A 17,923-nucleotide genomic window follows, 5' to 3' on the forward strand; every position below is an offset into this window, starting at 1 on the left:
AAACTTTTAGAGTAATTTTTTTTTCAATGCCTACCCCCCCCCTATAAAAACTTAAAATAATGGGTCACAACCATGTTTAGAGCTATAACTTTTTTTCTATACAATGAATAAAGTTAATTCTGCTTCACAATCTGCTATTAGTATATAATAATCAACAGCTGAAGTTTTATTGAACTATCTTTGTAGTTTTCAAGAAATCTTGACATGAAAATTTTTTCATTTTTTTAGCTAAAAATAGCCCCCCCCCCCCCCCGCCCTTTTTTTTTTCACAAAAAGTTGATAAGATTTAAAGAAAAATTATTTATTTTCTTCTTATTTGCATGCCTACACACAATAAAAAAAAGCATTTTTTATTATTAAAGCATGTAATTTCTATTTGGGGGTTTAAGCTGTCCTGAAAGCAAAACTACTAAGTAAGAGAAAAAAGAGAAAGAATAATAGAAAACGAGAGAAGAGCGTGAAAAATGGAGAGAGAGAGAGAAAGAAAAAGAGAGAAAGAGTGTAGAAAAAAAAGGGGAATGAGAAAAAGACAAAAAAGAAAGAGAGAGGGCTATAGAGCGAGAGAAAAGATAGAATGTATCACACGAACCATTTAGCAGGCGAGGAAGGAGAGAAACTGTGAGAAAACAGATTAACCAGAAGTGTAATCAATGCGAGCATGACAAGTAGTACAAGCTGCAGAAATCAGGGCCCTATCAAAAACATCCTATATCTACGCAGTGATACACTATACTTGACTTTACTAACCTAAAGGACAAAGTAATAAATAGTAAATAAAAAAGTTTTTAATAAAACGCACTAAAAAGTAGTGAATATTTTTAGAAGTGAAAAGTCTGAGGGTTGGGTGTCTGTTTTACTATTTAATTGTCTTTTTCTTAACTGGTGATTAAGACAAATGTTAATTACCAAATCAATGACAAAGTTTTCTTTATAATTAATGTATAAACAAATAGTCTTTGATATCATCGTAGTTAAAATGTAAAATTATTCTATTCCACACTAGATATCTTTCAATTCTAGTGAAACTACTCTGTCCATTTCTTCCAATGCTTATATAGCCTGCTAATAGATTTTTGGTCAATCAAGTGTATTTCCCCTTAGCTTAGTACATTTCCTTCATAAAACAATATTAATTAATTACGACTGATTGACTATGATTTTTTTTTTAATGATTCGTGTGTTGTCATCAGCATGAGCCCGAATGCTAAATTTGATGACGATTGGTTGAATGTACAGACAGACAGAATGATTGATTGATTGATAGATGGATAGATACAAATACAAAAAAAAATGTAGTTAGGCCTAAGTGCAATAGTTTGTTTTTTATATATATTTTTCACCAACTAATGATGCCGTTTCATGAAAGTAATCGATTAAAGAAATGAACATAATTAAATTATATCAATGAATTTGAAATCGAATACACCACATAGGGACTAGAGAGTACCCATGGAGATTTGCTTGGCTTGGAGTACAAGTCCAACTATGAGTACCCCTCTCCTCTGCCTCCTCCTACAGACGAAATGTCCTCGTAAGGGCTGCAAGCCGCGTACTGAGTCTTGTAAGGGTTCGTCTTTAAAAGAAAACGGTTATTCCCAGTTAACTACAGCATTGCGCTACAGATACACTACATTGGCTAGTTACTGTCTGGGCCACTGAATAAAATTGTCTTCACAAAGTTTTGAATTGCTCTAATTAATTGTTTTCAAACGACGATTCTAATTTTATAAACAGAAATCAAGGTTACGAAGGAATTTTGGAGGCGAACGCTGCGGGTGATTTTGAAAGTCCATAATAGTATCTGTGCTCATTTAAACAGTATCAACATTATTTATACATTTCATTAATAATGATTGTTTTAAACAAAAAAGGGGGAGGGTAGCCTGGGGGAGGGGTCCGCTCAGAGGCTTTCCAAAGTTGACATCAACTAAAACCCAAAATATATTTAAAAAAAACACTTTAAAAGAAAAGCTTATAGAAAGGAAAGCACCACAAAATCACTGTCATATACATCTCTCAGTACTGCAAAGTGTAGGCCCCTATCCCCAGAATTAATTAACACTAATTAATTAACTAATTGGTAAATTCTTTTTTGATCTTCGGCTATGAATAATGTAGCAAAATGTTCAACTTGACCATAGAGTGGAAAGTGGGAGAGATCACGTGCAAAAGAAGCCAGGCAGGCAGAGTTCCACTTGTTAACCTAAACCAAATAAAAACCAACTATTTTATTCATGGTAAACCAGTCACAAGGAGACTAAGAACTCAAAATATCTTGGTGTAATAAATGAAAAGTTATCACGGAATCCACATATTGCTGAAATTATTTTTTAAAAAAATAAGCAAAAGAACTTTTTACAAATCAACCAAGAATATAAAACTAAAATGCTATTTAACTTTATTTTGGTCTATATTAGTATATGCATCCTCTGATTGGGATCCTTGAACTCAAGAAAACATAAAGAAACTAGAACAAATACAAAATAGGGCAGTGAGATTTATAACAAACGGATATTCCAATTTGATGAGAGTAACACCAGTAGTACAGTCACTAAAAAAGACACCTCAGGACAGAAGAATACAAAGTAAAGCCCCGCTATAATACATAAAACACTAAACCACAACTTACAAATAGAAAAACAAAACCTAATGAAATACTCAGAAAGACACAAAGATAACGGTACTATTCTTATTCCATACGCTAAAACAAATTCGTACAAGTGCTCCTTCTTGTCTAGAGCCATTAGAGAATGGAATGGGCTGCTTGAATTAGTCAGGAAAAACAACGACTTAGCAGAGTTTAAGTCATTGATCAACATGCATGACTAGATTGACACATGAAATGCGTAGGAGGTAATTATCTACTTTTTTTGAAGTAACGTCTATACTATATAAGATAAGATAAGAGTGAGTTAATATGAGCTTTGTAAAAGGGCAGCGGAAGTCAACCTAAAGTTGTGAGTGCAATTAAAATCTAAAGCAAATATAAATACACTAAGTCTCTGAAGCAAAACTTCGACATGTAGGTCTTAGATATTACGAACTCTCAGGAACAAAATCTAGGGGGGTGGCCTCATGACTGCTTGAGAAAAATGTTAGAGTACAACTATCAATGCTGGAAATTTTTATGAATCGTTACCAAATGGTTGCTGAACTATATACCACATCTGGTATAGTGACAGATCATTCATACTTTAAAAACTAGAATTTGAAAAAAAAAAAAAGATTTTAATGTTATCTTCATAATAAAAAAAAATTAATTAATTAGATGGTAAAAGATGAAAGTTTATATAAGTTCATTTTGATCGTAAATTACACAACTATACATCTCGCTTACTTTCATAACATTTCGCAATTTAGAGATGTATTAAATACGTTTAAATGATAAGTTTAAATAACAACAAATTGACAGGGGCGTAGCTAGGAATTTTTCATCGTTTGGGGGCCCTGGGGGGGGGGGGCTTGACTTCTTTGGGGGCCTCTGCATTTTGTGTAAGATTTAATTTTTAATGTAAAAAACTCTCATTTGGGTACCCCCCCCCCTCAATTGTGGGCCCGGGGGGATTCCACCCCACCCTAGCTACGCCACTGCTAATTGATATACAGAAGTGTAAACAATAAACAAATTCAAAATACTTTTTTTTTAAACAACAAAGCTTATATTAAGCGTACTTGTACCAATGATCAGTCATGTCATTAAATTTCTAATAGATATAGAGAAACGTATGGCTCAAGCCTTCTCAGGCTTCTCAAACCAACACGGTAACCATTGTGCTAGTGGAGAGTTTATGAACATGGAAGATTGTATAGTTATATGTTGTTTCTATATTCTCGACCCATTGTTCAGGTTTGTGTTCTCTAAATCTCAAACGAAGACCTATAAAATGGGACTAGTTCAGCTTATACCAACACTTCAATTACAATTTCTTTCCCTTGTTCGAAATACCAAACAAAATAATTAATTACCAATAGTTCATTAACTAAACGGTTAATTTTTTTTCTATTGATTTAGGTATTGTCAGCTAAATAGAAATATTTTATTACCGGTTGAAAAAACGGTGTAATTTTGATATTCACGTTTTAAGCGTAAACACACACACGCAACTGTATGGGCGCCCCCGATACCCCAACAGTTTCCGCCAACGTGCAAATAATTACATAGATCCTGTTTCGCCGACGACAAAGTACGACTTAAAAAATGCGCGTGCGGGAATGACTTAGTGCAGGGGAAACCACCCAAGTAAATACAAAACAAGAAGTGTTATCTCCCCCTCCACCGCGCTCAGACATCCCCCTCTCTTTCCCCTTTAGCGCCAGCGCTGGCTTGCTCAATCGATGCGGGCGCAAAGCGTACACACGGGAGTTTAAACTGAACCGAGCCTATGAAGAACTTAAAGAGAGCTGCTCAATGAAAGGGGCTACAGTTTAATAATGAATGTTACAATTACAGCGAAACATTAATTGAAAAGAATAGAAGAGTGATTCCAGGGAAAAAAACGGAAAAATAAATACTCTATAACCAGCAGTGAGGCATTTGTGATATCTTTAAAAGCAGATCGATGAACAGCAGTCGATGTGAAACTAAATGAAATAACACTATCAAAAACAGGGAAATTTGTTTTAACCCTTTAAATACGGCAACCGAGTAAATATAGATTTAATTCGTAAAATTATGGACGTACCTAGCAAAAAACATAAGAAAATTTTTTAATTCAGTTAAAAGACAGTGTCGCAAGTCTAACTTAAAAATAAAGACGTTATCTCCTATGGAAAGTATTGCTTTAAGACTTACATAAAATGTTTACACATAATTTCATAACTAATGTCATAGGCGTATATATAGAGTCATAGTGAATGTCATGTTTTGATACTAGTTTACTATTATAGACATGTATCGAATGCCAGGTTTTAAGCTGAATTTCAAGACGTTAGTAGATAGAGTTACAGAACTAACGCGGACTTTCTCTTATTTACCACCTAGTTATAATGAGTGCAGTGCATTGAATATACCATTGGACGTTAACAATAGTTTGAATGGTGATCAGTCGGGGATAAAGTAACAGCTACTTTATTTTGTTGTTATTGGAAGATCATTTTGATAGTATGGACAGAGTTTTAGCATTAACACGATTTCAAATGATCTCTTTTAACGATGATGTGAAGTCATATCATGATAAAAAAAAAACAGCTGGACTAATAAGGTTCACATACAAACTAGTGAAATAAGCCTTGTACCAGATGTATGACAATTCACATACTAACATTTGAAATAAGCCCATGTACCAGATGTCTGACTATTCACATACAAACATTTGAAATAAAGCCCATGTACCAGATGTCTGACTATTCACATACAAACATTTGAAATAAGCCCATGTATCAGATGTATGACTATTCACATACAAACATTTGAAATAAGCCCATGTACCAGATGTATGACAATTCACATACAAACATTTGAAATAAGCCTATGTACCAGATGTATGACTATTCACATACAAACAAGTGAAACAAGCTCATGTACCAGATGTATGACAATTCACATACAAACAAGTGAAATAAGCCCATGTACCAGATGTATGACAATTCACATACAAACATTTGAAATAAGCTCATGTACAAAATGTATGACTATTCTCTTTAAAGATTGAATCTAAAAACGTAATAATGTATTAATCTTAAAACTTCAGTAATTTTAAGAACTGCCTAGTTTCGATAAATTTATGAACAGTAAAAAATATGTGAAAGTGTGGAAATTGATAACATATTCAATAAAAGTCCATATGTGAACAATTTCCCATTTCATTTTCATCATATATTTATCAATATTCATCAGTAATTGAAATTACTGATGATTTTGGCATATATATATATATATATATATATATATATATATATATATATATATATATATATATATATATATATATATATATATATAATATATAATATATGTATATATATATATGTTTAAAGTCGATTAAGTAGCTTAACCTGTTCAAAAGGCGGCGTCTAAATCAACAAAATAAACATATTCACAAAATATGACTTTGCAATATAAACAAAAAAATCTTCCTAAAATAGAATATTTACTATACCGCAAATGTGTATAAAAAATCCAGGTTTCCAGATTGCCGGCATTACATATCCTCCACTGCACAGTTTAAGACCAGAGGAAAAGATTAGATAGAACAGGCCTTGTTGGCTATCTAGAATTGCTAAGGTTATAACACAAGATCATGCAAAATGTAGACACAGTTTTGATCACAGGAGATGAAAAAGTCCACACAAAAAATATCCAAAGTAGGTCAGATCAATATACAGAGCTCCAAGGAATTCCAAACTTGTAGAACAAACATCACCACCAAACAAATGTTGATATGTTTAAATAGTATTTCTTTGAACTAATTTTAACCACAATTCGTATTCACTTCTTAAGTGACTAGGCTACGTTCAAATAAGTTTAACATCCATTACAACATAGAACTGAGAATCAAACCACAGAAATCCATAAACCGCTTTTTAAATAGCTGTATTATTATCGTTCATTTTTTTGCACACTTTTTAAATTACCAGGTAATCTAATTTCACACGACCTTACCTAAATTTTCATTCATGATTTTTTTTTTCCCATTCCAACTTTTTAAAGTCTATCGTCTGCTACACAATTGCTAGTAAACGATTGGTTCATCTCTGTTATAAATAACAGAATAGCTAAATGGAAACAACGTCCACCGCTAAAAGAGTGTATGTATTTATTTATCCAGTGTATTTTTTTCTTCCTTTGTTGTTTTCTTTTGTTTGTTTCTTGTATGTTGAGCGTGCAGTGTGGACGGATCCAACGGCAGACTATATCACTCGGGTCTGCTTCAAGTCGTCTGAGCCGCTAAACCCGATCCAGTCCCGGGCTTTAGATTTTCGCCTGCGCTGCCAACAGATCACTATAAATCATGGACCTCTAACGAGACGTCTGCCACTCGAGGCTCTCACGTCTGCTGATGGACTCCTGGCTCTAGGAGGGGGGGGGGGGGGAGGGGGGCAGAGAACAATGCGTTTTTATCCGTCTGCCCCCCACCTTTTTTTTCTCTCTTCCAATGTTTTTGTTCTCCGCATCCCCTCCCCTCCCCATTTGTTTATTCTCTCTTTGACTCTTCTGTTACATCTTCCTGAATGTAATACATATTTACAACGAACAGTATCATATAGACGAGTTATAGTCAGCATAATGCATTTATTCAAGTGAGAGTAGTACGAATGGGGAGTGGGGGGCCTACAGTAAATCAAAATAATGAACCAATCAAAACGTCCTTTATCGCATTAGTTGCAATATAACTTTACTTATTTCTTATGCTACACTGGAGGATGTGTCGCGGGGGAAATGTAGCGTACGATTTGGTGCGAGGTGTGATGTGCATTAAAGTACTTTTTAGCATACTTCCTAACTTTCTATCTTGTGGCGTCCAAAGGCGATTCAACCATTCTTATAATCTCGGAAAACGGGGAAGAGGAAAATAAATAAACAAGTAAATATCACCCCATCCCTCATCAGTAAAAAAAAATAAACAAGTAAATATCACCCCATCCCTCATCAGTAAAAAAAAATAAACAAGTAAATATCACCCCATCCCTCATCAGTAAAAAAAATAAACAAGTAAATATCACCCCATCCCTCATCAGTAAAATAAATAAACATGTAAATATCACCCCATCCCTCATCAGTAAAAACAAAACAAAAAAAAAAGTAAGGCACACAATTACCCGAAGACGACGAAATCAGCCTCGGGATCAATACTTCCCTATTCTGTTACACCGGATACACCAAAAGGCTTTCTGTTTATGCTTTGCATCCATTTTATGCACAATCTTCAATACTCAAACTCTATAATTGAACTCAATATATGTAACCGCTTAAATGTAATTCTACTGCTACCTTCCGATATTCTTTTGGGGGCGTTCCTTGAAACTTGTAAAGGTTTGATGCAGGGATACTAGGACCAGTACCGTTTCAATTGCGATTAATTCTCTACATTTACCAGTCTTCCTCCTCCACACTTCTTGATCAGAAACAACAGGGCCGGTCTTAGACCACTGCAACCTTGCCCCGCACCTTCATAGGCCCCGTGCTAATTCTAGGTGTAAATTGTGAAATTAAACCATTTTAATTTATATATAATAACAGGTTTCCTCGGCCTCCTGATTTTTCAGGGCCTCCAGGAAATCTCCTGAAATAGTAAAATATACGGAAAAGTCCTGGAAATCTCCTGAAATTATTAAAATCTCCTGAAAATAGACACAATTGTCAACTTTGGGGTGCCAATCGTACGAGCGATTAAAAAAAACAGCATTATCACCTTTTATTTAATAAAAATATTGCAAAGATGAATGTATTTCCTAATACAATATCTTAATTTTGACATTATGCTTATTCCTAGCCTGACAGGGCCCCGCGCAATTCGTTTCACTTATGACCCCGCAACTGTTAGGACCGGCCCTGCAAAACAAGAAAAACATTTAAAATACTTTTTAAAAAGACACAATACCTCTTTGTTTTCCTCTTAAGAATTAATGAATGTCAGAGTGAAAAAACAACAAAACATTTTTTTTACCCCGCCCCTCCCCATTTCTCCCTGAAAAAGACTCCTGGTGAAGCGAATATATAGATCTACTAGACTTTATACTATTCCAATGATAAGTAGTTAGATCTAGACTTAAAAGACGATGCGCAAAATTTTCCTGAACATTCATTTACTAAACTCTTCAGTCGTCTTTGCATTAGGAAATTCCCGCAAGCGTGATAGTCATTTCAAAATCGACGTTGGATATAGACCTAGATCTAGATCTCTAGCCAAATTTAAATTTATTTCATTTTAACTTGAAAAATGATAAAGGTTATACTAAGAGTTTTCACCATGTGGCCAACGAGCTAGTAATTCTTTTCTCAGCAATATAGATAAACTGTTAAATTTCAAGAAAAATCGATAAAGCCATTTTTGATAGCAGCCTTCAGGTTTCTCCCTCCATGAAGTTATGACTTAAATAGAGTTCAGTTTTAATTAAAATAGGCATTTGAATGTCGACCAAAAAAAAATCAACAGAAAAATAAAACATATTTCAAAGTGTCATTTACATTGAACACGGCAACGTAATGGTAAGCACTTTGATGCCGACACGGATGGTCTCGAGATTAAGTATTCTTTTTATAATTCGCTAGTCCATCCAGATCTAACAGACATCTGACGTTCATATTGAAAAACAAAAAAAACAAAAACAATAACAACGGCGACTGATCGTTGTGCTGTTCACACATCACCCTAGTGAACCATTCGCCACAGCTGGAACGCAGTCTGTCAAGATGAACTTGTATCTAAAGTTCTAAACAATTAAGCTATTTCAATTCGCGACAAAATGTTCGCTCTTAAAAAAAAAAAGAGAATGTAAGCTTAAGGCGTTTAGCAAACTTTATAATAAACAAAATAATAAATAATTTTCTGTTTTAAAAAATGCGAAGTGTGTTGCAACGAAATTCCTCCCCTTTCTCGGGTTTCGCCATATTATGTACTATCTCGATAAAACTGATATATTGTAATAAATAACTTTATTAAGAGGCAGAGCAGAGGAGAGGTTTGAGGTAAGAAGAAGAGGATGGAGGGAGCGGAATGAAACACTAAGAGAGGGAGGAAGAGAGAGAGAGAGAGAGGAGGTGGAGAGGGAGAGAGAGAGAGCCAACAACAATTCATAAGCTGTCAAGATTAGAACGGAGTTATCTCGGTGATTAGGGCTGAGGGGCGCCCGCACCCCCTCCCCCACCCACCCTCGCCTCCCATCTCGCTATCGTAAATGTCAGAAGTGATATGTCGTGCAGCGGTGTCAAATAATGTTAGAACCCCTGACACATGGGGCGCATGCGCATAAATAGACTTGGGGAGGGAGTGACAGGACATACTCCTTATGTATGTCTGTGTGTGTCTGATGGAAAGAGAGAGAGAGAGAGAGAAAAGGAAAGAGATGGTGAGAGGGTGTGAAAGATAGAAAGGAGGGGGGGGAAAGAGAGGGAACGAAAGAGAGTGAAAGAGAGAAAGAGAGAAAGGCTAAGTAAGAGAAAGGAGAAAGAGAGAACGAGGGAGAGAGAAGAAAATAATAAAAGAGTGATAAAGAGAAAGAGGGAAATGAAGAGTGAGAAATGGAGTGGGTGAATAAGAAAGATGGAGGTGGTGGATACAGGAACAGATACAGATAAGTCCCACACAGTGTAGTTACTATTGAATAACATTAGCACAACACTTTTACTAAGTGAATGTTCACGATAATAGAATCGACATCGGCGGCTCCACGAAACGGAATGGGTGCGAGATGGTCCAATGGAATCTTCAAGGACTGTTTACAATTCATTCTCTGTATTCTCCGGTTTTGTTTTGTTTTTGCATCAACCCAATTCGCAGTTGAAATCATATTTTTTTCCTCAGCGAGGGCCAGCGGATGAAAAAAAAAAAACGTAACCAAAATTTGAGAACCCCCGTCAACTGTCATCAACTTAAATGCACAGGAGGCTGCTCGGTTCAAACATAGTACTTTTCATCATTGTTAAATGTTTGAAAAACAAACAACTTTATTTTCAGTCCGGCACTGTTTATCATTATTCTACACATTGACAGTCCATAGTTTCGCCTTGACGTTATCTCCTCCCATCAGCTGTCAATCAAAAGCTTTAACCCTTAAAGTGCTGAGCTGTTTTAAAATGAAGACATACAAAGGGAAATTACTATATAAATGTTTAGAGGCTATGCTACCACACGCATCTTAAGGGTTAAAAAAAAAAAAAGGCAAAGGGATACAGTTAGTTTAATGAATAACTTTACAGGAGGGGTTGGGAAGCGGGAAGATTCTAAACGTACAAGAATAAAATCACATTTGAAACATTCGTTAAGAACCCCCCCCCCCCCCCGCCCAAACTGTAGCGAGACTTCAAGCTTTAGTAATAATTGAACTTTTTTTTTTTTTTAGTTTCTCTGAAACAGAAATGAAAAAAAAAAAAAAAGTTTTTTGTTCAGGTTTCAGATTTTTATTGAAAAATGATCATGAATTTCCCTGTTTGTATGAATTAGTCCAAAGATTATCATGACTTTGATACCAAGACATTGTAGTGTCTGCGATTAAAATGTAACACTTACAAAAGAATGACATTCTGTTTCTTGGCCAGCCTAAAGCACATCAGATATGAACGAACTGCGTCACATAATTGAGTCTCTCTTTCCCTCACACACAACAGCATACACAGAATAATTGTTACCTTAATTAGTAACTCTACCTACACCCCCCCCCCCATCTCTTTCCTATACCGACTCACGACTCCTATATCCCAGTGTCACTGTACCTTGAAGTCCTCGTATATCTTTCTCCGCTCACACGCCCCCCCCCCCCGTTTCATATCAAGAAAACAATGCCCTCCACCTTCCAGCCTATACATCCCCCTTTCCCCCAACGGTTGATAACTAACAGGTACTAGGTCTGTCAATGATAAAAGCACAGAACCAGGCTCACACACACAAAAAAGACTGGACGCAGAAAGAATGAGAAGATTGGAGTAAGGAACCCCAAAGAACGGGGCAGGGGGGGGAGCGACGCAGGACATGTGTAACTGTCGCTGGACGCATGTGAAATGTTCAACAAATTGGCAAAGTTTTTGGTCTACCTCCCCCAAACCACCACATCATCATCATCCTCCCATGCCGTCTGAGTGAATGTCAAGAGATATTATCAGATACAGTAGACCGCTTGTAAGTTTAGAAACAAGAGATATATATAGCCAGAGTACGCTTGTTTTTACATGTGTACAGAGTATAAAACATAGTTTTCAAGTAATAACTATTTTCGAATTAAAGATTTTCAGTGCAATTTAATCACAATAGTCTACTTTATGTTCTACTGTAACTGTACAGATCCCGTTTACAATATGTTAGTAATACAAATTATTAGAGAGCTGGGAAAACAAGCAATATGGGAAAAAAACGTGTTGGCAATATTGTAGAACGTAGAAAAATATTTCAAAAATGAAAGAGGAAGCTCGGAAGTCATGTTGAAATGACATGACTACGCAAACCCAGTTGCGACCTACATATTTTCCCGCATTTCATGAAGACAAAGCCGTTGTCGCTGACGGTCTATTGAAGTTTTACTTCCGACTTCTGCGCCTGTCTTCAATACTGGCATTTCTTACCGTCTCAAATGTTTGTCCCGCGACCTTTGTGAGAGCTCTCCAACTGTCACCTCGTGCTGGGACACAATGTACTATCCCTCCAGAACTCAGGGATACTACAATCAATAGAACTGTACATTTTGAAATAAATAGACAAAGTCAAAGATCACTATAGCCAAGTAAAGAATTAAAATGACTATCACCCACTGTTGCCAACTTAAGAATTCAAATAACTATCACTGTTGCCAACTAAAGAATTAAAAATGACTTTCACTGTTGCCAACTAAAAAATTAAAACTTCTACTGTTGCCAACTAAAAAATTAAAATGACTATCACTGTTGTCAACTGAAGATTTAAAATGATTATGTACTACAACCAAAAGAGCTTAGAAATGTGATTCTTAGTTCTGAAGTGCATACAAATTATTACATGGCTTATTAAAATAAATCGTTTACTACTATTCCGTATTCAATAAGACGGATAGTGCCCCCTTCCAACAAAAAAAAAAGGTTGGCTATTTATGGATTTCCTCGATGTACGAAAATCTTAAACTTAAAACTTATAAAAAAAAACTGTATTTTACATCACCAGGGGGACCGTTGATGTGCTTCAATTGTATAACATTTATTAACGGGATAAACAAGTACGTTTAGATAAACGAAGACTTTTAATAGACTGTAGAGTTCATGTTGATTACTGAAACATTATGAATCGGGGGGAAACACACAAAAAGAAATACGGCCTAGACAAAAAAATGAAGGACTGGAATAAAAAAAAATATATTGACGAACAAATACAAAAGTAAAATGATAGATGGATGGCCGTGTGCATATTCCCGACAGACAAACCAAAAAAAAACAACAGACAAAAGTATTTAGTTTACCAAAGGACAAACGGAATTACAGACAGAAAGGCTGGATATATAGACGATGGAAGGATGAATGGATGGATGAATGGATAGATGAATTGGTGGATGAATGGATGGATAATGAAAGGATGAAAGGATGAATGGCAAGTATTTAGTTGTGTGGGAAGAAAGATAGAAAGACAGAAAGACAGACAGACAGACAGAGACAGACAGAGACAAAGACAGATAGATGGGCGATTGACAGACACACAGACAGATAGATGGGCGATTGACAGACAGACAAATAGATAGATAGATAGATAGATAGATAGATAGATAGATAGATAGATAGATAGATAGATAGATAGATAGATAGATGGTTTTTAAACAAAAAATGAATATATCACATTCTCATTTCGCACATACCAAACACACACCTTCAAGACCACTCCTCTCCTCTTTGTATTACCAACTAACGCCAAAGAGATACAGTTAAAAAGGAGAGACACGAAAATTTACGATACAAGCAAAAAAGAAATACACAGAAACTGATGAGACACATAACCAGCGTTGAACTCAGGGGTGATAAATCATAACATTTTCCCCACCCACTTAACAACAATGTAGCCTACCCCGAGAAGGGGAAATAAATAAAAACCTATCAAAGTTATTCATGGATTATTTCCCTTGTCCTGATTTCTGCCTACCCACTTATTCACTTTTTTTTCAGATTTATTGCCTAAAATAAACTATGGACAGATCAAGACAGTAAATCTAAGCAGTGACAAGGGTACCACCAAGACACTATTTCACCGGATGGTACAATTTTAACTCTCCATATAAATCTTCAGCGCTGTCATTTAAATCTCACAGTTTCACAAAGTTAAAAAACACGCATAAAAACAAACTTAATGAACAGAAAAAAAAAAGTTTTTATATCGATAGAAAAGTTAGCGAGTCATCAACTATCACTATTATTTAATATCATTATAATTATTATGCATAATGAGATACTAGGGCTGACATTGCAGATATCGGCGATTCTAAAAATCGTAGGCTTATCATGCGGATGATATTGTTCTGATTAGTAAGTCAATAGAATAAATTAATAGGCTTGTGTGAAGTCACATGGAAACCCGGTGAAAATCTGACTGTTTTGGATGCGCAGAAAAATTACGTCAGAAAAAACATCAATTACTAAGTTATTATTGAAAATAAAATAAAAAGAATAATATATTCATTTCATGATTTTCTGTAAATCAAAACACATATTATATCAAAAATGGTCAAAACCATCGGATTTTCGTTTTAAAATCACAGTGAAAATGCGAAAAAAAAATTTAAAGTTTTTGACCCGTAGAAAATTTCGAATATATAGATACCTTTTGTGGAGGCCCCCTTCTTGTGGAGTTCCCGGGGCTGTAGCCACGCCTGCCATCCCTTAAATCCGACCCTAATACAGGTTAATAGGTTACTGAAGCTCTCTAAAACTGAAATCTATTTCTCAAACATGTTTGTAAACTGATCGGACCCGGTGTCGGTAAACTCCGCTTTACATAAGACGACTTGTCAGAACAGAAAGTAGAAAATAAATTACCAGTCGGGGTACCCAAGGACGACTCGTTAGTATTGATGGGCATGACACGCGTTCCGTATTCGATTCCATCACGTTTTCCAATTCTAAAAAAAACTCTTCTTATTTTTAAGCGAATCGATTCATGTTCCTCCGATTACTGCTGCTCTGTTATGTGATTTTGAGGCACACACAGATAGTGACAGGATAAAAGGATTTTTAAAAACAACATTTTTTGTCAAATGTTCGTGCGAGTAAGTGTGTTGGGGTTAGCAGAATTAGGAAGATGCTTAAATTATCTTATCTTATATTGGCTACAGCTTGGAAAAAAAAATACAATGGATGTATATTGAGCGTGGAATCTCATCTGTGTCTAATCGTATTCTAAACGACACTAAGACATGAAAAGGGAAGGGGGTGTAAAAGTGGGGGGGGGGGGGGGGGAGAATAGGAATATGGAGAAGAAGAAAGGTAGAAGACGTTTGAATAGAAAAGTGATGGATGGAAAGAGGTTGTTTTTTTTTTTAAAGAAATAACAATGAGTGATAGATGGAAGCCCTGACATGCACTACAGCGTGAACGTCAGTTTGACGTGAGAACCATCGTGTTATAAGACTCCTGGTGATGCGTTCCTAGCTGGATCTCTACGCACCGAGCGTAAAGTGCTTTTATTGTTACGTCACACAGATTAATCAGGAAGTACAAAAAGGGAACTTTCAACAAAATACAAAACAAAACAAAAACAAAAAAAAACTATAAAATAGTCTAGAATCTTGAATTATAAAAATATACAGACTGGCCCATGTTGGTATGCATTATAAATTATTTGCAATCTTTTTTAAAATAAATAAAGCCTTACTTCAACACAATTCACATATTACCGATAGCTAAATATTCTCTGAACTCATTATCTCTTCTAATTGTGAGATCTAGACTTTAGTCGAAATCTGTTCGGATATTTTTACGATGAACACAATATTAAGGACGCTATGTGTGTGTGTGTGTCAGTTGTGCGGTTCTTTCCTTATATAAGCTTTGTTTTTAATAAAGAGTTTCTTTTTATACTCTGCTCGTTAATTTACACACGTGTTGAGGCAGGTCAGGGTGCCCCGATATCCAATATAACCAATCTATAACTCCCACCTCGTCGGGTGATTGATTAGTGATCTTCAGTGTCTTACGTTCTTCCTTGTTTTCAGTTGGCACGAGAGGAACTAGTGCCCTGGTCCTCATAAAATTAGACATTTCGTAATGTAATGTCTTGGTATTTAAAATGTGCCGCAGAGGAAAAAACGTTCATAAAAATACAAATCTCGCTTCATTTGCAAGAATTGGAAAAGGAACAAACAAAATTGAAAAATACTTACAAACACTACACAAAACAAACAAAAAAAATTATAAAGATTATATAAGGAAAAGAACTACACACTTACAACTATATCGCTTAATAATGTTAAAGTTATTTCTCTTTTTCGATGTCAAACAACAACAAATTAATTACCAATAATTAATTGACTAATTTGTTGATATTTAAAAATTGTTTCATGTTTACGTGCATAAAAATAATGGTTTAAAGTTTCAACTGGATCCAATGAAGGCTGTGGGAGAAGACGCCTATTACATGATTTAAGTGGACACAAATCCTAAATATTTAGTCATATCTGAGAATACTGAACGATTAATAGCCCTTGTAGGTATCAAACAAAATAATTAATTACCAGAAATTAATTAGCAATTTTATCTATTTTTTAAATTGATTCATGTATTGCTTTCGCCAATGAATAGTTGTACAAAGTTTCAACTTGATCCCAGAATGGGTGTGGAAGAAACAACGTGCTCAAACATTTTACCAGACAGACCTATAGAAAGAAGACAGACAGAGTGAGTTGATATACTTGACTTACTGACTTAATCCTGTGCACTCCCAGGGGAGCATAGGGCCGCAACCACACCTCTCCACCGAACTCGGTTCTGAGCAGCTTTCTTCATCTGCTCCCATGTCATTCCAGTACCCTCAGCTTCACTGATGACTGACCTCTTCCAGGTTTGCTTGGGTCTGCCTACTTTCCTCTTTCCTTGTGGGTTCCAGTCAAGTGCCTGCCTTGCAACATTGGTAGCTGGTTTTCGCAGGGTGTGTGCTATCCAGCTCCATTTTCGTTTTGTGATGTCTTGGGCTATGGGCTTTTGTCTAGTTCTCTCCCACAAATCGATAGTAGTTATCTTTTCTGGCCACCTAATTCCTAATATCCGGCGTAGGCATCTGTTAACAAAGGTCTGGAGCTTTTCCATATTTGTTTTAGTGACTCTCCAAGTTTCTGAACCGTATAGAAGGACAGACTTAACGTTTGTATTATAGATTCGTATTTTTTTGTGTAGAGATAATGCCTTAGAGCGCCAGATAGTTTGAAGAGTTGAAAAGGCAAACCTAGCTTTATTGATCCGAATTAGTATATCATCATCAGCTCCGCCGTCTTTACCAACTCTACTTCCCAGATATATGAAGTGGTCCGTATCAAGGATATTCTCTCCTTGTAGCATGATTGGGTTCTCTTGTCTGTTGTTGATCCTCATAACTTCAGTTTTCTTTTTGTTGATTAGTTGATATAAGCCCTGTAAAAATATCTTGAATGCTGAACAAATCCCAAAAAAGCTAGCGGAGTCTGAGAGCTCATGAAACTCCTTGGCCGGTCTTCCCCGAAGTGGAGCCTACCCAGGCCTCAATAATCTAATAAAACTCAAAGCAGGAGGTGCAATAATGTTCTTTCCATTGAAACAAGGCAACGCTGATAAATTGGTTCAATATAATTTGTTGGTCTTTTGTGATTATCTCCATGTAATTCTTTTAATCAAGCGAGTCTATTCATGTATGTGATAATTGTATTGGGTCATTAAAAAATATTAACAATTCAACACTGAATTTGTATTCAAGCTATCCGCTTCAAACTTTGAATTCTGGTCTACAAAAGAAAATTGAGGATAATCGCGATACTTAAACAAGCACCTTTTGTTAAGATTAGTCTTAAGTTAGGGCAAATATGTTAATATACTGCTTTCATTCTTTCTGACAGTCATCAATATAGAACACAATCCTCCTTTAAGCAAACACATCTATGAATCTGTACTATCTTTTCTACCAGGGCCGCCTTAGGCATAGGTAAACTAGTCATCCTCCTAGAGCTTCCGATTGATGGGGGCCTCGTACAGGACTAAAAAAGTATTTAGAGAAAATAATCAAAATTATGTGTATTGCCAAACTAGCTGAGCTCTATGGTTCCATGTCTAATAGATCTAGCTGTAACTACTGTAAGC

General features: G+C 35.7%; 1 protein-coding gene across 2 annotated transcripts in view; it reads right to left on the minus strand.

The window, feature by feature from the left end:
* The window catches only part of LOC106063758 (uncharacterized), a 167,698-nt gene that overhangs the window by 126,345 nt on the left and 23,430 nt on the right, over nucleotides 1-17,923 (minus strand). The window contains exon 1 of one of the 2 annotated variants that reach the window (XM_056034495.1): nucleotides 6,099-6,999. The exons of the other annotated variant lie outside the window; for it this stretch is intronic. The gene's annotated coding sequence lies outside the window, so the exon portion shown is untranslated. Of the gene's footprint in view, nucleotides 1-6,098; nucleotides 7,000-17,923 lie in introns of those variants that run through there. 2 annotated transcript variants of the gene reach the window in all.

Source organism: Biomphalaria glabrata, chromosome 7 (genome assembly GCF_947242115.1).
Source record: "Biomphalaria glabrata chromosome 7, xgBioGlab47.1, whole genome shotgun sequence".
Classification (NCBI taxonomy): Eukaryota; Metazoa; Mollusca; class Gastropoda; family Planorbidae; genus Biomphalaria; species Biomphalaria glabrata.